The sequence below is a fragment of the Saccopteryx leptura genome, chromosome 3 (genome assembly GCF_036850995.1).
Source record: "Saccopteryx leptura isolate mSacLep1 chromosome 3, mSacLep1_pri_phased_curated, whole genome shotgun sequence".
Lineage (NCBI taxonomy): Eukaryota > Metazoa > Chordata > Mammalia > Chiroptera > Emballonuridae > Saccopteryx > Saccopteryx leptura.
Window position 1 is genome coordinate 220,352,174 of NC_089505.1, and position 26,466 is coordinate 220,378,639.

The following is a 26,466-nucleotide window of genomic DNA, read 5'->3' on the forward strand; positions in this document are numbered from 1 at the left end:
AGGGGGCTCAAGCTGGGCCAGTAACTCCTTGCTCAAGCCAGTGACCTTTGGGCTCAAGCCAGTGACCATGGGATCATTTCGATGCTCTGACACTCAAGGCAGCAACCCGCACTCAAACCGGTGACCTTGGAGTTTCGAACCTGGGGCCTCAGCATTGCAGGTTGACACTCTATCTACTGTGCCACCACCAGTTAGGCCAGATTTATTTTTTAACTCCAGATTTTAACTTCCTAATTGTATAGTATGAGTAAATAGCTGGGTATCTCAAGAAATTCATCGAGTTTAAAATTTGGGCTCATCTCCTACCAGCGTGATTTGGTTGAGGTGCTGAGAGGCCTTGGCTCTGCCTTCAGGTTCCACTGAGGCCTGAGGACCTGTGGCCCTGGACTCATTGACAGGATGTGTGGTGGGTGCCTTGCAGCTTTCTCTTGGGCCTGGCTTTTGGGCACCTCGGAAATGAGTCAGAATATGTGCAGCGTGGGCTTATGTGGGTGGCAGGGAGCCCAGAATTAGCTCAGCCGTGTTTCAGCAGGGCTGCAGCAGAGGGGATGGCTGTGCCTCCAGGTGGGGGTGGAGGAAGAGGCAGAGGCAGGCAGCCCTGAGCCACAATGGGGGTGGGCTCAGGAGCCATCACAGGCCTCAGGGCTTTGTTGGGGTGGGGGGCCTGCTTTGTGCCTGGCATACATCTGCTTATACATGAGCAGTGGGTTGAGGAGCAGGCCTGTGTAACCAGAGTGGGTATGAACCCACCATGCCTGAGATAAATGTGGGTGATAGGTGGGGATGGCTATGTTACCCCAAGGAGCAAGTGGCAGACAGGTGTGGACATCACTGTGCTTGCCATCCATGCTCTGCAGCCCAGTGCTGTCAGCTGCCCACCCAGGCAGGTAGATCCACACTGAGCCTGAGCTGACCCGCCACAGATAGCACAGCCTCCTCTGCCTGGTTTGCTTGCAGTTTTTACAAACTGCATTTTTGTTCAAAGGGAGAGAGTGGTTAGCTTGAGTATTTTAATAAGTTGCAAAATGCTTTGTCTTCCTTTGCTCCCTTTTTCTGCTGTCCCCAACTTCTGCCACAGGCACGTTGCCCAGGCCACCAGTGGTCATCTCCAGAGTAAACAGGGCAGTGACACTCATCACTCCCACTGCTCATTAGGGCAGAGCTTTGTGCCCCCGGAGGTGGGGAAGCCTGCACTCCTGTTGCCACCATGAGTCAGCTAGGTGGAACAGTGAAGATATGTAATCACATATGTGTCTGCATTGTTCTAGATAAAACTTCCCTGAAGGTTTTGGTATGTGGTATGGGCACGTTCCCTCTGTGGTTTTCCTGTTGCCATGCGCAACACACACAAGCAGAGGGTTGGTGTGCTTGGGGTTTCTGTGGATTTGGTCCCATGCAGAGAACACTGAAGGAGAAAACAGAGCACTGAAGGTTTTCAGGTGGCTCAGCTCTGAGGCTCAGCAGGTAACTTCCACCTTAGAGTCCTGGCTTAGCCTTGGTCACTTGTGTTTGGGTTTAGGAGGCCACGGTGGCTGGTACCATGTAGCTGGTAGCTCCTGTTCCAGCAGGGGCTTCCTTCTTGCCTTGGCACTGGTGCCCCATTTAGTCCTGGCCATCCTCATCCATGCTTGTCACAGGGGGATCTCAGGAGAGCTGTGTTAGACCAGGACTGGACCAAGCACATGAAAGGGAGAATTCTCTGTGAGAGTTCAAGAACTTCTGTCAGCTTTGTCCCTTTAGTGCCTGACCTAGTGCTCTGCACATGGAGGACTGGGGCCCTTCGCAAGGCCCTTCACTCTTGCTTGTGGGCTCACACCCTTTCCACGCCCCTCTGCTGGCACCTGGGGCCAGAACCTGGGGCATTTGTGCATAGGGTCTCAGAGGCTGGAGACTTTCCCGCTTATACAACCATCTGTTGTCTTCAAGGGGCAGCACACCCACAGTCTTGTGTGGGCCCCACGTTAACTGTAAGATGGGCAGGGCAAGAGTGAATGTGCCCCTTTGAGGGACAAAGTAGCTGAATCCCAGAGAGCAGAGAGAAGGTGCCTGCATTCAGACCAGAGTCATGGGCAGAGTGGCCTTCGCCTCTCAGGTCAGCACTTTGTGCAGGTGCCTGGCATTGTCTCATCTGGACATCCCCCATGATGATTTTCTGAACGGGGCATAATGACCCCATTGGTGAGCCTCAAATTGAGACTCTTGGAGCAAGAACAGATCCAGAGATTGGATAGTATCTGGAGGGTGGGCGTGTGACTTGCTTAGCCAAAGATGCTCCTTGTTTAGGGAGAATTGGCATTGTAAGCCAGAGTGACTCAGGTTGAGGGCGGGGGTCCTCACAGCAGTGGCTTGGGAAACCAGGAATTGGTCAAAAGGCACGTGGGCTGCCCTGCATGAGGGCAGTCTCAGGAGGGCAGAGTCCCCCAGGTGTGAGAGTGGAGAGAAGGGACAGAGTGAGGAAGCTGGTGTCTGATCTTGATTTTTATTCAGCCGGAGGCTGAGAATCTGCACAAAATGCAGCCATTTCCTCCTTCAGGATTAAATTACCCTCTTTTAGAAGCTGCCAGAGCTGTGTTGACCTTTCATTTTGTGGTCCTCTCCTCCCAGCCAAGTTGCTGGCCCTTTGCCATACCCCTTGATAGGCTCTGGACCTGGGGACAGTTCTGTGAGACTACAGGTGGCTCAGCAGCAGGATCCTTCTGACGGAAAGGGAACCAGGGAAAAAGAGCAGCTGGCCAGTGGCGTGGGTGTGCCCAGATGGAGCTTTCAGTGCCAGGCCCCTGTTCCCGGGAGGGAGGCCTCAGCATCAGGTTTCTGTGGCCTTGGCAGGTCAGTGGCAGGAATGTGCAGGGGAGGAAATTCCGTTTTGCATGGCCGGTGTTTGCTGGAGTGCTGCAGCCTGACAGCTCAGCTTGCACGTGCAGGTTTCGTGAACCCAAGGCCGATGACGGTTGCTTGGGCCCAAATTACATGGAAACGTTCTCAACCTCCTCTGGGATCCTTCATCTAATAATCATGACTGCTTTCTCAGAAATTTAATAGGGATTTTTCCATACCTGCCCACTTCTTCTTAAAAGTTACAGCAGTTCCATTGCACAGGCATTGCCTGTAAATCAGAAGAAATTTGAACCAAAGAAAATAATGGTATGAAAAAATAAGTACTCCTTGAGCAGCACAGGGAATCTGATGCAAATATCATAAGGGAAATAGAAGAATTTACTGCTGCTATCTAGGGCTCTGGAAAAGATGGATTTCATGGTATGTTCAGAACCTCTGCCAACCTTCTGGATTTTTAGTGGATTCTCACAGGAGTCTCTGAGGAACAGAGTGTCTGAAATGCTGATTCACTATGTGAGGGTTAAAATCAGGACATATTTATACAGCCTCTGTTCTTAGCATTTGCATTAAGCTTTTAAATGTAGGGTTGGGAATAGCAGGTTTCGGGCAGTGGCCTTTTTCTGTGTAGACCTGTGACCCTTTAGTATAATTCTGGGTAGTTATACAGGGACTCTGTCCAGGCTGAGAGAAAACAGGTGAGTTTGTAGATGAATTAAATTTCTGTATACATGGAATTTTTATGGAAATTGTGAGGCTCAGTCCACTTCTCAAGTGCAGATCATGGCCTTCTGTAGATTCTGAATGTTGTTCTGTGAAACAACATGGGGGTAGTATTGCAGGAGGACATCACTGGAGTTGCAGCCTTGTTGGAAACCAGAGTTGCAGTCTGTTGTTTAGGGCAAGTGGCAGCTTGTACCAGGATGGGAAAGGATGGCTCTTCAGGTATTTATCTGCCTGATAGCCATTCACAGCAACAGGGTGAGTGAGTTTGGGTTTTTATTTGGGCTCATAAAATCTTTCCATTCACTCACAGGCTGTAGGTTGACAAGCCAGCCATAGGCTCTGGGTGGGAGGAGCTTTGGTCATCCAGTGGTTGGTCAGAGGACTGCTTGCCTCTCCCCGCACCAAGAACCCTACTTGTGGTGCCAGGGGCGGGCATTTGCCAGGGAAATAACTTTTGTGGAGGGTTAATTTGATCCTCCATTTGCAGGAAAGAGACTGTGTGATCTATTCCTGCCTCACAGGTGAGGCTTTAGAGTTGTCTAGAGGAGACCCTATACTTGAGGGTGACCTAAGAGTTCTTCAGGTCTCACAGTTGCATTTCTCTTCTGTGGCTGGTATCTCAGATAAGATTGCCAGTCATTCCTCTGCAGCTTTGGACAGGGGACTGCCAGCTCTTGCCAGAGCTGTGTCTGTGCTTAGACAGAAGAACTGTGGGAGGAGGTCCTCTGACGCCAGCTTCAAAGCTTTATGTTTTTCCCAGGTGTCAGAGATGAGAACTGGCCTCATATTCCCATAGGCTTATCTGAAGGTACACATTTTACTCCTGTTTTCTTGCCAGATTTGCATAAGTGTGTAACAGTTCAAAGCATTAGCACTATCTGCTCAAGGAAAACTCTGTTATCACCTTTGTTACATGGTCTTAAAGGAGGTTAGTTTGCAGTCTCTTCCACAGAGCAGCCAGTTGCCTGGAAGGATGTGACCAGTCTTCTGATCCTAGCTGTGATAGGTTAATGAATATTGGATTTACTCTCCTTTTCTAAACAATTATGATATGGGACAAAATATATAAAACAACTATTTTTAAGAATGGAATAATACTTAGGACAGGTCTCTGATCCAAACTGAAGTACTTAGGGCTAGCTCCACACTCCTCCTGGCACATGGAAACAAATACCCACAGAGAATTAAGCAAAAGAAACAGATCAGAATTTGGGGGTACAGAGGCAGCTGGAATTTAGGCTGGGTACTGAAGATAAGGGTTCTGAGTGGAGGAAGGATTTTGGAAATCTTCAAAGTATTCCCTTAGAATATTGCCTAAATACAAAGCTGTTTACATAAGACAAGACTGGTGGTGTGGGGAGTGGGCAGTTGGCGAGTGAGCTGGACAGAGGTTCTAGAGGTCACACAGCACTGGAAGATTTACTTTTCACCTGCCAAAGTGAAGAGACCTTACTGAACACCTTGAGCATTCATCTGAGACCACAGAAAGGAGTTGGGTTACCCTAGTCTAGAGTAAGGACCACACTGAATCCACTATAACAAAACCTAAAAACAAGCCTTGTTAGGATGAAGATGATATGCCAGTCAACTAACAGTCTGCCAGAGTAAAACTCAACACTCTTTACCAAACTATTATGTGCAATATTCAGTATACAATAAAAAATCACTAGACATGCAGGGCAATATGACCAATAACAAAAAGAAAAACGTTAATAGATACAAATGTGTATAAACATGAGTGAACAGATAGCAAATTCAGCAGAGGAATGGAAATTTGCAAAACAACCAAATGAAAATTCTAGAATTGAAAAATACAGTTATCTGAAATGAAAAACCTACCAGCCAGATCTAACAGCAGTTTGGGCACTGTATTAGAAAAATCAGGCCCTGTTCGGTGGCTCAGTGGATAGAATGTCAGCATGGCATATGGACAACTTGGTTTCAATTCCTGGTCAGGGCACACAGGAGAAGCACCATCTTATTCTATCCTCCTTCTTCTTCTTTTCCTCTTCCCCTCTTGCAGTCAGTGGCTTGATTGGTTCAAGCATCAGCCCCAGATGGAGGCTGCTAGGTGGATCCCGGTTGGGGCACGTGTGAGAGTCTATCTCCCCTCCTTTTACTTAAAAATATAAAAAAGAAAAATCAGTGAACTTGAAGATATATCAAAACAAACCGTTCAAACTTAAGCACAGAGTGAAAAAACACTGAAAAAAAAAAAGGAACAGCCACAGTGACATGTGAGGGATAATATCAAGTAGACTAAAATAGTGTAATTGGAGCTCTAGAAGAAGAGAGATTGGGGCAGAAAAATATTTGAGGAAATTTCCACAAATTTGATGAAAAAAGATCTCATCCTACAGATTCTAGAATTTCAATGAGCCTCAAAGAAGACTACACCTAGCTAGGCACAACAGAATTAAATACATGAAAACAAAAGATAAAAATAAAGTGTTAAAGTAGCCAGAGGAAAGAAGGTATATTACATATGGGGGAACAAAAGTAAGGATACAGCTGACTTCTTGTCAAAACCAGGAGACAATGGAACATCTTTAAAGATCTGAAAAAAAAAAATTTAAATAAATATGAAACAAAGACTTTTTCAGGTTAGCAAAAGTTGAGAGACATGCTTCCTGTAAATCTGTAGTATGAGAATTCTTAAAGAAAAGGCATCAGCCTGAGGATGTGACACCATAGAGTACGTAGATCCATATGAAGGAATGAAAAATGCCTGAAATGGGAAATATTTGGGAAATACATTTTTTCATTTTAAAATTTCTTTAGGGTGACGTCAGAGAAATGGCGCCATGAGGGGTGCTCCTGATATCTCCTCTTGAAATTTCAACAAAATCAACAACTAAAGACAGAGAAAAAACCTCAGGAGCACCTGAAATATACACACACCAGACAAAGGTATGATTGGGTGAAAAGATGGTTGAATGTATAATCCACTCTGAAAGGAAATAAAACAGAGAATGGGGTATTTCACTTTCCTCACTGATCTGAGGAAGGGGCGCTTTTGTCTGAAGCTGAGTGAAGCAGAGAGTCTGAGGCAGAGGGAAGGAGCTGGGTGAGGGTGGATGATCAAGCAGAAGAAAGAATATGCCAGCTCTGCCTAAGATCGCAGATGTGGGGCACGCACGGTGGCAGGTTCTGACAAAGGTTACCAGTGTGGGGTGCCCGCGAGAGCTGATGCTGGTGCCAGTGGTTTTGTGTGCTCCTGGCTCCATGATCACAGGCAGTATCCGAGTGGCTCCACCTGATGCCACTGGCGTGGGCGTGTGCACGTGCACTCACAGGCTGGAGGAATTAGCCCAAGATTATCAGCGATAGACATCTACGTGGGCTGTTGTCAGAGTCTTTGTGCATTCCCAGCTCCACTACCACCAGTACGGGAAGTGTGCAAGGTCTGGGATCCCTAGGCCTGGACTGCCCAGGAGGGATGCCTTTGCAGGGCCGATACAGGCTTCAAAGCACATTCCTGCATTCCCGGCTCTGACTGAGATCACAGGTGCTGTGTACCTAAATGAGTGGGTGCAGGCCTCTGTGTGCACTGCTGCAGTCATGGGGGCTGGGGGTGCATGTAGCTTGATGTGGGCTACTAAGCAGTGTACAAAGGAGAAGCCTGTGGAGATTAGACATACAGAGCACTGAGGCATGCTAGACATGCCTGGGGGCCCTTAGGCGCTTGATTTGAAATCGGCTCCCAGCCTGCAGCATGCTGAGATGTACTAGACCTATTCAGCAACCCTTAGAAAGGCGCTAGAGCTGCAATCGGCTCCCAGCCCTGCCTGCTCTCGCTGGTGGCTCTGGTTGGCAAAGCCTTACCCAGAACTGTGCTTTGAACAGTACTGGAGGAAGGATCTGGCTGCTCTCGGAGCCACTTGCTCTGCAAGCAGTGGCTGAGGTAAACCTCACAGTTAAGTCCCCAGGCTGCTAGCTCAGGTAGGAGAGATATGGGGAGAGGCACCTAGAAAACTGAGACTCCCATTGTCAGAGCCTCCAAGCCCTAACAAGCCCCGACTACCAACGGAGCTAAGGCCCAGCCTATATCATTGCCATAGCAACACAACAGCAAACTTCTGCTCAAGAGCTCCACAGGAGCGAAACCTGAAGTACAGCGCCACCTGCCAAAAGAAAGGAAGAAGCTACCTCTCAAAACCAGGAAAAAAATTGCATTTTTATAACTTTTTTTTCCCGTTTTGGTCATTCTATCTTCCTTCCTTTTGAACTTCATTATTCATAGTCATAACATTTTTCATTATTTTTTTTATGAGGGTTTTATTTCAAAAACCTTTAAATTTTTTTCCTTTTTTTCCCTTTTTCTTTTTCCCTCATTCAATCATCACTTATCAATAGATTATTATATTTTGAGTTCATATTTTTCTTTGTGGCATTTTGCGTGTTTTTTTTACTTCATTTTTATCTCTTTTGTCATTTTTCCTCAGTTCTTGTCATTGCTCCTTGTTCTCTGTAGTTTAGTTCCACTTATCATTATAGGCTTTTCATTTTTTTTTACTGTATCTTTTCAATTTTTATTTTATTTTTTAAATTATCTCAGTGTTATTAACAATACCACTCTTAAATGCCATTAAGAAAAAAGAAATCAAATATTATGGATACAAAAAACAGAGCTGTAGCTCAGATAGGTGATAAAAAATCCCTAGGAAAAAAAATTTGATTGCTTGGAAACCTTGGTGTTAAATGACAGAGAATTAAAAATTGAAGTACTAAAAAGGCTTAGGGAAATACAAGAAAGCATGGAAAGGCAATTTAGAGAACTAAAAAACAATTTAATGAACAAAAAGAATACATCATCAAGGAAATTGAAACTATAAAAAAGAACCAAACAGAGATGAAAACCTCAATATATGAACTGAAAAATGAGGTAACAAGCTTAACTAATAGGCCTGATAGAGGATAGATATAGTGACATAGAAGACAGGCAACTAGAGATACTACAGAGAGAAGAGGATAGAGACTCATGAATTTAAAAGAATGAGAATGCCCAACAGGAATTGTCTGACTCCACCAGAAAGAGCAACATAAGAATAATGGGTATATCAGAAGGAGAAGAGAGAGAGAATGGAATGGAGAACATATTCAAACAAATAATCAATGAGAACTTCCCAAGCCTGTGGAAAGAACTAAAGCCTCAAATCCAAGGAGCAAACAGAATACTGAGTTACCTTAACCCAAACAGACCTACTCCAAGGCACACTGTAAAGAGATTATCACAAACCAATGACAAAGAAAAAATCCTCAAAGCAGCCAGGGAAAAGAAGAATACAACATATAAAGGAAGGCCCATTAGGCTTTCATCAGATTTCTCAGCAGAAACTCTACAAGCCAGAAGAGAGTGGACCCCAACATTTAAAGTACTGAAAGAGGGGAACTACCAACCAACAATACTATATATATCCATCAAAGTCATCCTTCAAATATGAAGGGGAAATGAAAACATTCACAAATATAGAAAAGATGAGGGAATTTATCACCAGAAAACTGCCACTTCAGGAAATACTAAAGGGGGTTATCTAACCAGATACAAAGAACAAAACAAAACAAATCACAAGTAAAACTCCAACAAGATCACAATCAAAACAAGATTAATCTGTGACAACAAATACAAGAAAGGGGAGAGGACAAAGATTAACAATAGCAAAGGAGGATGGAATACAGAATTAGTCATGAGATAATGTACTCAATGAATATGATATATATCCTTTTTATTACTTAATGGTAACCACTCCTGAAGAAACCACTACAGAAACACATGGCTTAAAAAAAGAAGAAACAGAGGAAAGAAGTATGGAATGCAACCAAACAAAAACAAATGACAGAAAAACAAAAGAAGAACCAAACAAGATACAGAGCTATCAGAAAGCAATATATAAAATGGCAATAGGAAACCCTCAAGTGCCAATAATTACATTACATGTAAATGGATTGAACTCACCAATAAAAAGACACAGAGTAGCAGAGTGGATAAAAAAGAAAATTCAACTGTATGCTGCCTTCAAGAAACACATCTAAGTTACAAGGATAAAAACGATTCAAAGTGAAATGTTGGAAAATGATTCTCCAAGCAAATAATATACAAAGAAGAGCCATACTCATATCTGACAATGCTGATTACAAGACAGCAAAGGTAATCAGAGACAAAAATGGTCATTTCATAACGATAAAGGGGACATTGAATCAAGAAGACATAATACTTCTTAATATATATGCACCAAACCAAGGAGAACCAAAGTATATAAGACATCTACTAACTGATCTAAAAATAAAAACCAAAAAAAATACAATTATACTTGGAGACCTCTACACCGCTGATGGCTCTAGATCATTCATCCAAACAGAAAACCTACAAAGAAATATTGGCCTTAAACGAAACACTAGAACAACTGGATATGATAGACATCCACAGGACATGAAATGGCATCCCAGAATGCCAGATTATACATTTTTCTCCAGTGTACATGGAACATTCTCAAGAATTGACCATATGTTGGGTCACAAAACTAACATCAACAAATTCAAAAAGATTGAAATTATACCAAGCATATTCTCTGATCATAAAGCTTTGAAACTAGAATTCAACTGCAAAAAATAACTATACAAACCAACAGAAATGTGGAAATTAAACAACATACCTCTAAAAAATGAGTGGGACAAAGAAGAAATAAAAGAGACCAAAAGATATATACAAACAAACAAAAATGACAATACAACATATCAGTATCTCTGGGATGCAGCAAAAGCAGTAATAAGAGGGAAACTCATATCACTACAGGTCTATATGAACAAACAAGAGAAAGCCCAAGTAAACAACTTAACATCATATCTTAAGGCAACCCAAAACCAGCAGAAGAAAGGAAATAATAAAAATCAGAACAGAAATAAATGAAATAAAGAACAGAAAAACTATAGAAAAAGTCAATAAAACAAGGAGCTGGTTCTTTGAAAAGATCAACAAAATTGATAATCCTTTAGCAAGACTCACTAAGGAAAAAAGAGAAAGGACTCATATAAACAAAATCCAAAATGAAAGAGGAGAAATCACCACAGATATCATAGATATACAAAGAATCAGTGTAGAACACTATGAAAAACTATATGCCACCAAATTCAACAATCTAGAAGAAATGGATAAATTCCTAGAACAATACAATCTTCCTAGACTGAGTCATGAAGAAGTAGATAGCCTAAAGAGACCCATAATCAGGGAGGAAATAGAAACAACTATCAAAAACCTCCCAAAAAATAAAAGTCCAGAGCCAGACAGTTATACTAGTGAATTCTATCAAACATTCAAAGAAGATTTGGTTCCTATTCTACTAAAAGTCTTCCAAAAAATTGAAGAAGAAGCAATACTTCCAAATACATTTTATGAGGCCAACATAACCCTCATACCGAAACCTGGCAAGGACAACACAAAAAAAGAAAACTACAGACCAATATCTCTAATGAACACAAATGCTAAAATCCTAAACAAAATACTAGCAAATCGAATACAACAACACATTAAAAAAATAATTCATCATGATTAAGTGGAATTCATCCCAGAATAAAAAGGATGGTTAACATACATAAAACAGTTAATGTAATGCACCATATCAACAAAACAAAGAATGAAAACCGTATGATCCTATCAATAGATGCAGAAAAGGCATTTGATAAAATACAACATCATATTATGTTTAAAATACTCAACAAAATAGGTAAAGAAGGAAAATATCTCAACATAATAAAGGTTATTTATGACAAACCATCAGCTAACATCATATTAAATGGCAAAAAACTGAAAACTTTTCCTCTAAAATCAGGAACAAGACAAAGCTTTCCACACTCTCCTCTCTTATTCAATGTAGTGCAGGAAGTTCTAGCCAGAGCAATCAGACAAGAGAAATAAATAAAAGGCATTCATATTGGGAAAGAAGAAGTAAAGGTTTCACGTTTTGCAGATAATATGATCCTGTACAGCAAAAATCTGAAAGACTCCACAAAAAGACTATTGGAAACAAGAAACCAATATAGTAAGGCCTCAGGATACAATATTAATATACAGAAGTCTCTTGCCTTCCTGTATGCCAACAATGAAACTTCAGAAAATGATCTCAAAGAAATAATCCCTTTTATGGTTGCATAAAAAAAAAAAAAAAAGAAAACCTAGGGATAAACATAAAGAATGTAAAGGACCTATATAATGAAAACTACAAAGCATTGTTAAGAGAAATTGAAAAAGATACAATGAAATGGAAAAATATTCCTTGTTCTTGGATAAGAAGAATAAATATAGTTAAAATGGCCATTTTACCCAAAGCAATATACAAATTTAATGCAATTTCTCTCAAAATTCCAATGTCATTTTTTAAAGAAATGGAATAAAAAATCATCAGATTTATATGGAACTATAAAAAACCCCAAATAGCCAAAGTAATCCTAAGGAAAAAAAAAACTCGGCTGGAGGCATTACAATACCTGACTTCAAATTACATTATAGAGCCACGATAAAACAGCATGGTACCCTGGCCGGTTGGCTCAGTGGTGGAGCATTGGCCTGGCGTGCGGGAGTCCCGGGTACGATTCCCGGCCAGGACACACAGGAGAAGCGCCCATCTGCTTCTCCACCCTTCCCCCTCTCCTTCCTCTCTATCTCTCTCTTCCCCTCTTGCAGCCAAGGCTCCATTGGAGCAGAGTTGGCCCGGGCGCTGAGGATGGCTCCATGGCCTCTGCCTCAGGCACTAGAATGGCTCTGGTTGCAACAGAGCAACGCCCCAGATGGGCAGAGCATCACCCCCTGGTGGGCATGCCGGGTGGATCCCGGTTGGGCGCATGAGGGAGTCTGTCTGACTGCCTCCCCATTTCCAACTTCAGAAAATACAAAAAACAAACAAACAAAACCTCAGCATGGTATTGGCAGAAAAATAGACACTCAGACCAATGGAACAGAATAGAGAGCCCAGAAATAAAACCACATATATATGATCAAATCATCTTTGATAAAGGAGCCAAAAACAGTGGAGAAAAGAACGCCTCTTCAATAAATGGTGCTGGGAAAACTGGAGAGCCACATGCAAAAAAGAATAAAACTTGACTACAGTTTGTCCCTTATACCAAAATTAATTCAAAATGGATCAAAGACCTAAATATAAGACCTGAAACAATAAGTTACATAGAAGAAAACATAGGTACTATACTCATGGACCTTGGCCATAAAGAACATTTTATGAATTTGACTCCTAAGGCAAGGGAAGTGAAGGCAAAGATAAATGAATGGGACTACATCAGACTAAGAAGTTTTTGCACAGCAAAAGAAACTGACAACAAAACAAACAGCCAACTAAATGGGAGATGATATATTCAAACAACAGCTCAGATAAGGGCCTAATATCCAAAATAGTCAAAGAAGTCACAAAACTCAGCAACAAACAAGCAAACAATCCAATAAAAAAATGTGAAGAGGACACGAACGGACACTTCTCCCAGGAAGAAATACAGATGGCCAATAGATACATGAAAAGATGCTCATCTTCACTAACTATTAGAGAAATGCAAATCAAAACTACAATGAGATACCACCTCACACCTGTTAGACTAGCTATTATCAACAAGACAGGTAATAAGTGTTGGAGAGGCTGTGGAGAAAAAGGACTCATTCACTGTTGGTGGGAATGTAAAGTAGTACAACCATTTTGGAAGAAAGTATGGTGGTTCCTCAAAAAAATTAAGAATAGAACTACCATATGACCCAGCAATCCCTCTACTGGGTATATACCCCCAAATCTCAGAAACACTGATAGGTAAAGACACATGCAGCCCCATGTTCATCACAGCATTGTTCACGGTGGCCAAGACATGGAAACAACCAAAGGCCTTCAATAGAAGATTGGATAAAGAAGATGTGGTACATATCAATATATACTACAGAATACTACTCAGCCATAAGAAATGATAACATAGTATCATTTATGACAACATGGACGGAACTTGATAACATTATACTGAGTGAAATAAGTAAATCAGAAAAAACTAAGAACTGTATGATTCCATACATAGGTGGGACACAAAATTGAGACTCATTGACATGGATAGGAGTGCAGTGGTTACCAGGGGGAGTGGAAGGGGGAGGGGAGGGACATAAAGAAAACCAAATAAAAGGTGACGGAGGACAATTTGACTTTGGCTGATTGGTATATAACATAATCAAATGTCAAAATGATCTGGAGATGTTTTCTCTCAATCTATGTACTCTAATTGATCAAAGGCACTCCATTAAAAATAATTGTCTAAATAAAATTTAAAAAATGTTTTTAAAGACAATTGATGGCTTAAAACAAAATAGCAATTTATTGTGGAGTTTCTAATGTTACATAACAATAAACCGTATGACAGGAAACAAGAGGAGGGTAAATGAAAGAATACAGACGGGCAATAGAGGAAAACCAGTGAAAACAAAAATTGGTTTTTTAGAAAGATGAATAACATTAATAACCCCTTAAGAAGATTAATCGAGAAAAAAGAGAGGAAACCAAATTGTCAATATCAGGAATAAAAGAGAATGCATGTTAGTATACATTTTATAGACAATAATAATACAGGGTACTAAAAACTATTTTGTCAAAAAGTTTAATAAGTCGAAATGAATATATTTCTTGAAAGACAAGTTATCAAAATTCACATGAAGATATCTGAATATCCCTAAATTTGATTTTTTTTAAATAAAATTTTAATCAGAAAACTTCAGGCACAAATGGCTTTGTTGGTGAATTTTAGGAGAAATTTAAGGATGAGATGGCTCTAATCTTACACAAAGTATTTCAGAGAGGATAAGAGGGAAAGAGGAAACACTGCCCAAATAATTTTATGAGGCTAGCATAACCCCGATTTAAAAAAAAAGGAAAAGAAGTTACAGGCCAATTGTCCTCGAGAACATAGGGATGCAAAAAAATCAATGAAATACTAGCACAGGTAATACAGCAATGTATAAAAAGTGCCTCATGACTCAGTGGGGTTTATTCCAGAATGCCAGGTGGGCTTGACGTGTGAAACTCAGGTAATGTAATGCACCACATTAACAGAATAAAAAGAAAAAATGATATGATCTGTTGAATAGATACAGAAAAAAGCATTTGACAAAACTCAGCCTATTTATGATTAAAAACTCAACAAACTCAGACTAAAAGGACAATTCTGTAATCTGGTAAAGGGCATCTCCTAGAAATACACAGCTAAAATCATTCTAAGCTGAACCAGAGCTGTTCTCCACCATGATCAGGAATAAGGCAAGGAAGCCTCCCTTAGTACTGGAAGCCCTAGTCAGAGTAACAGGCAACAGCAGCAACGAATAAAAGGCATAAAGGTTGGAAAGGAGGAAGTGAAATTTTTATTTGCTGAAGCCATAATTCTGCAATAAATGTTGCTAGGACTAGTAAGTACATTTAGCAAGGTCAGGATATATGGTCAATATGCAAAAATTAATCATGTTTGTATATACTAGCAAGAAAAATTGGAAAATGAAATTAAAATATAAGTCACATTGTGCCAACCTTCTGCTCAGAACCCTGATGGCATCTTACTTCACTCAATAAAATTCAAAGTCTTGTCCATGTGCTATACTCTCCCCACAATACCCAACATGTCTCTGACCTCTGCCTGAGCTCCCCTGGCTCCCTCTGTTCTGTTCATGGCCTTGGCATTTGCTCTCCCCTGTGTCTGCATGCTCTTCCCCCACACAACCCACTGCTCACTCCCTTACTCATCAGGCATATGCTCAACTGTCACCTTCTAAGAGAAGGTCTTCCCTGATCACTTTATATAAAATAGTATCTCCCTTACCTCACTTTGGTTTTTAAAGCCCTCACCAGCCCCTGTGTGTTGGATAATGGTTTGTGTATTGGCTCTTCCCCATTAGCATATGAGAACAAAGATGCTGTCTGCCGTGGTTGTTTATGGGGGAACCGGCTGTGCCTTGCACAGTGCGGGGACCTGAGCAGCAGGCAGTACGTACTGTTTGTTTCATGAATGGCTGTGAGGAGATTGTAGTACTGATGGGGATAAGGCCTGGGGTAAACACACCGAAATGGAAGTACTTGGTGTGGTAGCCTCTTGGGTTTGCTTTAATTTTTTTTGAAAATTTTTATCATTTCATTTTGAAAGAAAGTTTTCAGTGAGAAATTGCCAAGTTCTGAGGCATGATAGGGCACATCTGCAGGGCACCCGTTGCTTGCATGGCCTGCCATCATTTGCAGAGTGCTTCCCTGGACATTGCCACATTGGATCGCATGGTGTCCAGTGACACAGTGGTAGGACAGAGAGGCAGAGCTTCAGGTACCTGCCTACAGCTCTGCAGACAAGCCCCGGTTCCAAGTCCTGGATTCCAATCCCATGTTTCTTTTCACGGCATCCCTGACAGGAAATGGGACTTGTCACAGAATTTCTGCAGTCATTCATGGCCAGGGAAGCCCCTTAGGTCATATCTCCATGAGGTTAAATGTTCTCGTATCTCTGTTTTGTGCACATGTGCCAAGGATGGAGCAACAGAATTCTTCAGAAGGAAGATCTGTGGCAGGCATCCCCAAACTATGGCCCGCGGGCCGCATGTAGCCACCTGAGGCCATTTATCCGGCCCCCTGCAGCACTTCCCGAAGGAGCACCTCTTTCATTGGTGGTCAGTGAGAGGAGCACTGTATGTGGCGGCCCTCCAATGGTCTGAGGGACAGTGAACTGGACCCCTGTGTAAAAAGTTTGGGGACCCCTGAGTGGGAATGGAGGCTGGGCTGGCCAGGCATCAGGAAGGGTCAGATGTTTCCCCTGGGTGAAGAGGCACAGGAAGGGCCATGCTAGTATTGGGTGGAGCCTGTGGGTATGGCTTAGCTTTTCTCACTTACTCCATTCTGAGCTACATGGGATCAATCAAGAGAAATAAAGGTGACCTTTTTCTTCTCTGATTGAAATTTGTGTCAGTAAACACTCATGAGTTCATTGCCAAGTGAAAAGCTGGGTGTGCATGTGCTGTATCTCTGGATTATCAAAATAGACAAGAAGAGAACCATCCCGTCTTCTCAAAGGGAGAAAACAGCCAAGATACTCGTGGGTTTCCCAAGGTTATTATTCCCATAGGACATGGCATGTCTTGAACAAGAACTCAGGTCTTCAAACTCCAAGTCAAGTGCTCTTGGGGTAGGGTTGTGGGGCTCCATCTGAGAAGCCTTGTGTGTTGAGCAAATCACTCTGGAGAACGCCTGGAACAGAGCATTGTACTGTGACAGCAAGCCCATCGCCGCAGGAAGAGGGGTCTCAGCCCGTTCTCTAGGAAAGGACAGGTAAGGGTCCACCTAAAGCGAGGCTGGGGCTAAGGCGAACTCCTGTAAGGACGTGGGCAAAGAAGTGGGCACCTTGAGCCACACTCTTCTCATTCAGTGTCTGCTTTCTCCATGGCTCCTCACTCATTACAGTGTGCCCATTCTCTAGGAATCGTTTTACCTGGCCTCACTGGCTGGATGCTCTCAATTCCCCAGGAGCTGACAGGAGTCAGGGTATCGCTGACAGCTGCGATGACGGTGGCTCGGGCTCTCTTACATGAGGCTGCAGCTCTATTTTGCAGATGTCATTCTGGGCACCTGAGAACAGACCAGGGAGTGAGTGTCACCTAGACTGTGAAGGTCAAGAAAGCAGGACTTCTGAGCACACGAACCTTTCTTCTCACTGACCACACTTTGGGGTGTGTGTGTGTATAATGCTGAAGAGAGTGAATTTTCCCTTATAATTTAGTGACACCTCAGAAAGAAAATTACTACTAAGACCCACTTGCAGAAGGGGTTATATAGCGAGGGAGGTTAAGTAAGGATGCTGAGCTTATTCTCTTTTTTCATTGATTAAGAGAGATGGGGAGGAAGAGAGAGAAGCATTCATTGGTTGTTTCACTTAGTTGTGTGTTCACTGGTCGCTTCCCATGTGTGCCCTGACTGGCAATTGATCCACAACCTTGGTGTTTCAGAACAGCGCTTTAATGGACTGAGCTCAGGGCCAGGGTTCATTCTCAGAGTTTGGGTTCATCAGGATAGAGATGTTTTTCATTGTTGGTATATTGTTGCTTTAGATAAAAACATCTCTTCCTTGGTTCAAGTGTCGGCAGTAGTTCAGACCTTTCTTTGGTCCCCGCGCCTGCTGAAATCGGGCTTCTCCCCACAGGTGGAATTGTTGAGCAGGGAACATACTCTCTCTGACTTCAGCCCCTTTATTATATTTTTTTCCTAGATAATATTTTTTAAAGTAGAGGGAAAACAAAATGGATTTTTAAAATTAGGGAATTCCCTTGGAGAAATAGACCAGAATGTGTCCTCTAGATGAGGAGGTGATTGTTGGGCCAGAAATACTGACCCCAAGGTTCAGGGGATGACTCAGGGTCCCAGAGTTCAGGGAGGCAGGTGTGGCAGGTCCCTAGTTGCAGCCTTCTCAGGTGCTTCTGCCTGATGAGGAGACCCCTATCTAGTGCAGGATCCTTGGCCCTATGACCTTTTCCTCCAGCTCAAGGGATGAGCAGGTCCTGGAAGTAACCAGAGGCCTCCCCCTGCTACCCCGCAACCCACAACTCACACAAAACAGCTTTGAAATCCTAAAGCCTGTTTTGCAAATTTAGAATAGTAGACACATCTGCTCCAGAGACCAGAATGCCTCTGCCTGCTTCTTGGCACCCCCACTCTCAGGGGCCCACTGGTAGTCACCAGGTAGCTGGGTATGGAGTCCTCAGTGAGAGCTTCCCACCATCTTAGGGAAGGGACTTGTTCTGGTTGTGGGGTAGGGGCTGTCACTCGCCTTCTCCCTGGGCCTAGCCCTGGACCTTGCAGGCCAGAGTAGGTGTAAAGGCTTCCAGCGACTCCTCCACCACAGAGTTGGTGGCACTGAGAGGTGAGCCCTCTCCTGTGTCCATGACTACATCTGTCACAGCTCCTTTCACGGATGATGTTGCTTCCTGTGGCCCACCTGGGTTGATGTCTAAATCACACATATTTGCATGTGTTTCCAAGTCATATTTTAGAAAATGAGCCACAGCATGGCTCACTCCATCATTCCATTTGGACTTGTGCATCAGAGAACACCCTTTTCTGACCATCCAAGTGTAGGGGTTCTCTCCTGCTTCCAAAGCCCCTGTTTCTCACTGGGTGTCCAGCCATGTAATGTTTCACCTGGTTTAGCTCTCAGCTTCTCTTGTGTTCATGTCTTACTGCTTAGACTGCTCGCAAGTTCCTTAAGAGAAGGGGCTGTATTTGATCCTGACTTGTGCTGCTGGGTGCAGTGTGTCCTCAGCACACTGTCATTACCACTTGGTGATGCTGGGTCACACTTGCTGATGGTGCACACCCAGACAGGGGTTGTCCGGTTTTTCTCATTCTTCCCCTTGATTCTGGACTCTGGTTAATGAAGAGGATCTACCTCTGACTATAATCAGAGCTGGCTCTTTAAGAAGAGACAGAGGGTTGCTTGTGAACTGCAGGCCCCCTGCCTGATATGATGACTTCCTGTCACGCACACAGTAGCATCCTGGATAAGGTGCCTGGTGATGTAATGTCAGCCTGTAGCCCCCTGCACTGAAGCACTCAGTCTGGGTTAGGACCCCCCAGGCCACATGCAGTGGCCACCAAGGATATCCACTCCACCCTCCAGGGCTCTGAGCCCTGGACAGAAGATGCCCTGGACTGTGCTGTGCCCTGTGCCCTGTGAGTTGCAGTGATAGGATCATGGTTTGCCTGAATGCTAGGGATGGGCAGACCTTTAGTGGGAAGACAGCTTCATTCTCTCCTGTGTGGAGCCCCAAACCAGAAACCTGTTTGTGCTGTGTTGCCGACTTTCATGCTGCCACTGAGGTGCTGAACTCAAGGGGTTTGCCGTTTGGGGTGCTCTATTCAAGAATGAGACATGGTTGTTGTTAGGTAGTTTCATTTACTTGCAGAAAGTAAAGGAGACAGGATTCATATCCAAAGCTCTGTCTACCCAAGGGAGGCTTAGCCATGGTTTATATACATTAGTTAGTTAATTACAGGTTGATTTCCTCTTGCAGTTGGCTAAACTTACCCTGTTGGGTTCCAGTTAAGCTCATCTGGTTACAGCTGCATCTGCAAAATACTATGGTACATTTTAACATTTAGCAACAACAGCATTTAGTAACAACTGTCCAAATCTTGGGATCCTTGTCTTAACAGAGGCTCCAGGGCCTCCTAATTGTCAAAACAGTCACTATTTATTAAGCTCTTCCTATGGCAAGGCCCATGACAACACATCTCTGTTTAGTTCTCAGCAGCCTTGTGAAGGTGTCATCCCATTTCATAGAGCAAGAGAGGCCTCAAGGGTTCACGGAACATGCCTAAGGTCACCTTGTTCTAAACATCAGAGCCAAGATCTGAACTCAGGGCCTACAAAGCCCTCTGTTTTAAAGCCTGCCTCCTGCTTCCCCCCACCCCCATCCCTTGACTTGAATCACTTCCTCTCCTAAGTGAGGAGAGGGGCCAGGACGGTGCTTCTTTCCATGGAAGACACTGTCTCAGCAGCCACCAGCAGAAGCAAACTCAAATCAGCTCTGTGTCTGTGGGGGTTTGCTCTGCCCAGCAAGGCTTTGGCAGGAGGCATAGACCTCTCCCTGGCCTGGCTCAGGCCCTAGCATCACTTCTGGGGTAACAATCAACGGGACAGGTATGTGTGGTTATCTTGGGAGGCGGCCCTCCTCGGTACTTTGTTGAATAGCCCTCCTGCGCCCCCCCCCCCTTCACCTGCCCCACACAGTACACAGATCTTGAATCAATTCCACCTGGCCCTTTTTCCCTCCAGGCTACCCAGACTCTCTTGGAAAGTCAGGGAGAGGTGGGCACTGGGGGAGGTGTTCCTGGAAGGTTTTGTGAACTGGCTTTGGCTGTAGGGGAGACCGGGCAACCCTCACCCTGAACCTCCAGTCCATCCCTTGGGTTCCTGTTGGGCCAAGATTTCCCCACCTCACATCCGGGAGTCTTACCCTCACACCCTTCATTCTCAGGTCTGCACCAGCTTTTCAGACTGTTCTCGTGTTCTGCCTTAGCCACACTTTTCTCCTGGTCTGACTGGACCAGTCTGTCTGCTGACCACATCTTGCCTTGCGCTACCACTGTACATGCCTGGTGCTGCCCCCGACCCTGTCCTTCACCTGGACATACCCTACCCATCCTTCAGAGCTTGACGGTGGTCTCAGCTTTAAAATGTCCTCCCAGGTGTTTCATTCCCAGCATGAGCTCAGCCCCTGGCCCATCCATTTGGCATCTGCTCACGTTCTACCTTACAGGCACTTTTTTTTTTGTCCTGTAGACTTCTTTAATTTACTGTCTCTCCCACAAAACTACAGGTTGTAGTAGAACTTTTATATATTATTTTAATCATTCTTGGGTGCTTATTCAATATTTTTAACTTTGAAATAAAGGATTAATGCCTTGAGGTTAAGAGACCTTGTCTACCCCCTGTAAGTTGCCCAGTGGACAGCATTGCTGGGCCCCAGCCACTTCTTGGACAGTCTGTGAAGAAGAGAGGCTGTGTGGAATTTTGCTATGATTTGGACTCTGGGTCAAATGGACTGGCTCACATGATGGTATGTGAATTTAATGTTCTCTGCCATCATTTGGCCTGGAGGACATGTCACCTCTACTCATGTCCCTCTTTGGTTTGATGAGACAGAAGGTGTGTTTCTAATATGTTGGCATTGTGGGGGTCTTGTAGCCATGAACTGGCATAGGGTTTGTCTGGTCACACAGAGGACTGGGTTGTGACTCTCTGGATTTCAGGCTTCGTCTTACTCCTTTTAGAAAAAAAGCACCCTTTCTGGCAGGAATTAGTACAGCTTTCTTCTATTTAAGAAAATAAGATGTGGCCCTGGCCAGGTAGTTCAGTTGGTTAGAGTGTCATTGCCATATGCCAAGGTTGTGGGTTTGATCACCCATGAGGGCACATACAAGAATCAACCAATGAGTACGTAAATGAGTGGAACAACAAATTGATATCTCTCCTGCTCTCTCTCAAAAAAACAAAAACAATTGGAAAAAAGAAGTGTCTTAGGTGAAACAGCCTTTGCTGTCCTAGACAGGAGAACAGGGCCCTCATGCCCTTTGTATGCAGGGTATGTTTCTATAGCATTTGGCCTCCACAGTCCACGGTGACATGACACAAGGTCTCCCTTCCCTGCCAAGCTCTAGACAGTGTGGAAGCCATGGGCAGGTGTTGTGGGTCTGGGCAGGCTCTCAGCTCCAGTGAGTCCACCTGAGCCGGGTGACTGTGCCCTGGGCTCAGAGCATGCTCACTGTGGCCAGGTAGGAGGACTGCTGGTATGCTGGTTGGCCATTCTGACTCTCCCTTTTCTAATTTTTGTGATATTTATCACCTGAGCCTCTCACTGGTATTCATCATAGGACACCGTACTTCGATGATTTTGTCATGGCTACATCTTCTGTCCTCCACTGTCTCAGGGAAGTGAAGATACAGTTCTGAGATCAAGACCCCCCACACTGCCTACCAATGACTTGCATCTGGCGCTTTAAATCAGCATTGATTTTTGACTGTTTTTTCTTTTTTTATGTGAAAAAAAAGCAGTAAAATTCCAACAACCAGCCATAAAACTCTACATTCTAACCAAGTAAGCAGTGGATAATTTGCCTTCAGCTGCTCTCATAGTCTTTGTATCTTGATTTTTATAGTAATTAATCCCTAACACCATTATTCTTGCTTAGTTGTTTGTGAATTCACCATCTGGAGATTATATGTGACAAACCTGTAAATCCCATACTAGCTATGCCAGATGCTCAGCAGGCTTTGGGGCTCCCTGACACACCCCATCAATGGTGAAAACTTAGGGGTCACGGTGATATTAATGGAACCTTAATGCAGTAAGGGACACAGGCTGTCTGAGGAAGCCTCACACTGGGCTCTGTAATTTGGAAACAATCTGAAACCATCTGCCTGAAGACAGGGAGATGGCCACCCCTCTCTGTTCCCAGTACTGTGCGGTGCCATGCTTGCTGAATACATTATTAAATGAGCGTTTCCGCCAGGGCGGCCCTGTTGCCCAGACTCTGTGAACAGCTGAATATGTGTGTATGCTCTCTTCCTTCTCCTTTCTTATGTTTATGAAAATGGCAAGGAAAGACAGTAGCCAAGGCTTACCTGCATCCCCCAAATTAAGTTTGTAAAGACTTAAAGGTTGATTTTTCTTTTTTCACTGGGTGACATGGAGCATCTCTACTTTAGGAGTTAAAAGTGACCTGAAAGTTACACCAAACAGAACCTTTAGGTCTTTTGTGATTTACTAATCTATTTAGTAAAAGTCGCTGCTTTTCCACACGCTCTACATGATAAATTGGTTTGCTGCTACAGGGCACCTGTGGGCCTGGGACAGTGGTGATGTCGCCAGCACCCTTGAAGGAGAAGCACAGGTGCTGAGTGGAATAGAGACAAACACACATTCGCAGTGCGGCCAGTGTGTGCGTGTTTGACAGCAGATGGGGAGAGGGTTCACACAGTGTGCACACGGCAGATTGGATAAATCTCTGAAGCATCGTGCTTAGCGAGAAGAGCTGGTTTCAGAATGTGACAAACTGTACAGTTCCATTTTTGTGACATTCTCAAGAAGAAAGGACTGTGGTGAGGGAGAACGGATCAGTGGCTGCCAGGATGTGGGGGCGGGTGTCTGTAGAAGAGCAGCAGGAGGGTTTGGGGAGGCGATGGGACTGTTCTGTATTCATGTGTCAACTCATGGAGCTATGTACACAAAAAAAGTCAGATTTACTGTATGATCATTTTAAGATGAAATAATACCAGAAGACTGAGTAGTGCCTAAATTGTATATTCTGACAGTGGGTTCAGGCCCCTCCTCTCCTGGAGGTAACCACCTCTGTGCCGAGATGGTTAGAAAGATTCTCCAACACCGAACCCACTTCAATGTCATGAGTGTCATTCGGTTGACATTTGTCAGGATGCCCCCAAGGTTAAGATCTCATTTTCTCTGCTGCATAAAAGATTATGGGACTTACCCCTCTTGTCCAGACTTGCCCCTGAGGTTGGGGTGAATTTTTTGGCCACTCTCAGGATTTCTTTCTGTAAGTGTATGTAGGACTTTTATATAAGTGCTTCTATGAATGTAGGTGTTCATAAAAAATTAATAGATTTATAACTATTGTTCTTTTTCAGCTGTTAACGTTTTTCCTCTAAAACATTTTCTTTTCTAAAAACACGCACATGCCCAGAACTGTGACTAGGTCTTTGTCTCTCTCTAGTAACGCAGGTTTTCTGGCCCAGGGAGTGCCTCTGCCATCCGCTTGCTCGCCCAGACTCGAAAGCTGGGATCTATCCTTGTTATTTTTTCCCAGCCCCACTTTACACACTGTCTCTTGTATATTGTGTCTCTTAAAGAGTTCATGTATTGGTCCATTCCTCTGCATCCCAGGCCGCCACCCCCGGCTCTGCCCTTCAACCACAGAGATCTTTCTGACACTCACATTTGATCATGTTATTCTCTGGCCAAAAATCTTGTTAGTTCTCATTACCATTAGAAGAGAGTCCAGACACTGTAGCATGGCTTCATGTTCTTGAACCGTTTAGCTTCGCTCTGCTTATTTCTCCAGTCTCCTGACCCACCCCCAACCCAACACTCACACTTTGTACAGCCTTGAACAGGTTCTGTTTACACCTGCCTCGGCCTCTGCAGAATGATATTCCTCACACATTGTAAGGCCAGTGGCTGCCGCCGTGACCATGCAGGTTCACATTGGATTTAGGCAATGTGAACAGTGGAGCTGGAGGATGGTGGGCCATTCCTCCAGCTTATTGGAGGCTCACCAAGATAGGCAAGCCAAAAGAAGAGAGAAAAAGAAAAAAAATACAGTGAGCAAAGGAAAACCTGTTTTTCGCAGTGGAGGGCAAAGGTTCAGGAAAACCCAACCACACCTCTCAGTGGTGAGTGCAATCTCCTCCCTTGTCCCGCTGAGTTCCCCTTTGCATTTACATCAATACAGTGTGCTCTCACGTGCTACTGCACTATTTGCACAAAGAGCCTGTAGCTGGTAAACCTGTGAGCAAGCCTAACACAGCCATTTTCCCCACATTCCACCCCTGTAGGATAGCTCGCCTCATGATCTACGTAACAGGTATCTTCCGTGATGGTCCCTGTGCCAGGAGTGAGGAACATTGCATAAACAAACAGTACAAACTGCAGCAACAGAATTACCAAAGCATAAGCTCTGGGCAAAATGAGAGAGTGGTCAGCGGTACAAGAGAGACAAATCTTTTCCCTCTGGCAGAACACAGGCCAGAGTTCTATCTGCAGACAGCACAGTCGCAGGTACCAGAGGCTGCCCCGGGCGGACATACCAAACCTTATTGGCCAGTACAGCAGGATCTGCTGGTTTGATGTGCAGCAGAATGGGAGAACTCATTATGGCCCATAAATAAATTACGAAGGTGCCTTTCATAATGCTATCTCCCTGAGCACTCAAGGGATAATTCACTTCTACCTTAGGCGTCCAGGTGCTGGATGCCCAGGGAGTTAACTGGAGGTTCCCCTCTAGCCCCCTACCCCATGGTGCCAACAGGCCACTCATCATAGGTGGGGCGCCTGTACAGCCCAAGGCCAAGTCCATTGAAGCCATTGGCCTTTAAGGAGGGCTGTTGGGGCAGGCAAATGCACGTTTCCCTGCCGTCCAAAGCCCAGCTTGAGTCAAATGTCCTTGGTGCGTATCTGCAACTGCATAGGAGCAGCTGCCTGGTGCAAGAGGGCCTCCACAGGAGCTGGGCACCCCCACTGAGGTCTCTCATTCAAAATCGGAGTACTGTCCATAAGTGGTGTGTCCATCCAGTAAGAAAACTGGTGACCCTCTCCTGTCACAGTCCCTGCTTTACGAGTCCATTATACCGCTCAATGATACCAGCAGCCTGGGGGTGGTAGGGGACATGGTACTTTCAGTCCACCTCCAGCTCTTGAGCCCATTGCCTCACCATTGAACCAGTGAAATGGGTACCATTGTCACTTTTAAGGACCAGCGGCCACCCTTACGCAGCACTCATGTGGTCCAGAGCCTGTATGAGTGCTCTCTGGTTAGGGTTACAGGCAGGGTAGGCAGCAAGCAGATCGGTAGCAGTATCTACACAGGTGACTGCATACTGGTACCCTTCTGACTTTGGAAAGGGCCCAATGATGTCTATCTGCCACCGTGTCAGTGGAACATGACCTCTCTGGATCTGTCCAGGTGACACCAGTTGTCTCCGCGGGTGCTCCTTGGAACACAATGCACATTGCTCACAGGCTGCAAGTACCTCTGGATAGGACACAGGCAAGTTCCACGCCTTAACTGTAGACCACATAGTTTTTTGTCTCACATGGAGCAGACGCCGGTGGAACCACTGTGCCATGTCACCTGCAGGTGCAGTCTCCAACCATCGCACCCTCACCAAGGTGTCTGCCTCATCATTCCCAGGATGGGCTAGAGGGGCAAGCCCTGTGACATGATATACTGTCACCTGCTTCGGTGTCCTATTTCCCATAAGTCCTGCCACATGGCATGACCCCATAGCTGATAGTATATTACCATCCACTGGTTAGTGTGCCAAGTAGTAATCCAAAAGGTCAGTCCACGAGAGACAGCCCAGCAAATCACCAAAGGTGAAGGTTCATTATGGGCAAATAGCCATATGGCTCTTAATTCTGTCCACTGGCTGCTTTGGCCTGTACCTGTGTCCATCCAAATAGTCTCAGTGGCTGGATGGAAGGCAATGGCCTTCCATTTGGCAGGTTGGCCCCTGCTGGAACCATCAGTATACCAGGCATCCTTGGGGATGCGTGTCCACCCCTCTTGGTAGGGAATGACTTCAGGTTCTGCCTTCTGAGCCCCAGCTGTACCCGACTCT

At 44.5% G+C, this 26,466-nt stretch overlaps 1 protein-coding gene across 6 annotated transcripts in view; it reads left to right on the forward strand.

Moving 5' to 3' along the window:
• CRACDL (CRACD like) overlaps nt 1–26,466 on the forward strand; it is a 202,692-nt gene that overhangs the window by 57,207 nt on the left and 119,019 nt on the right. For 2 of the 6 annotated variants that reach the window (XM_066377589.1, XM_066377590.1), the window contains exon 2: nt 6,340–6,468. The exons of the other annotated variants lie outside the window; for them this stretch is intronic. The gene's annotated coding sequence lies outside the window, so the exon portion shown is untranslated. The remainder of the gene's footprint in view (nt 1–6,339; nt 6,469–26,466) is intronic. 6 annotated transcript variants of the gene reach the window in all.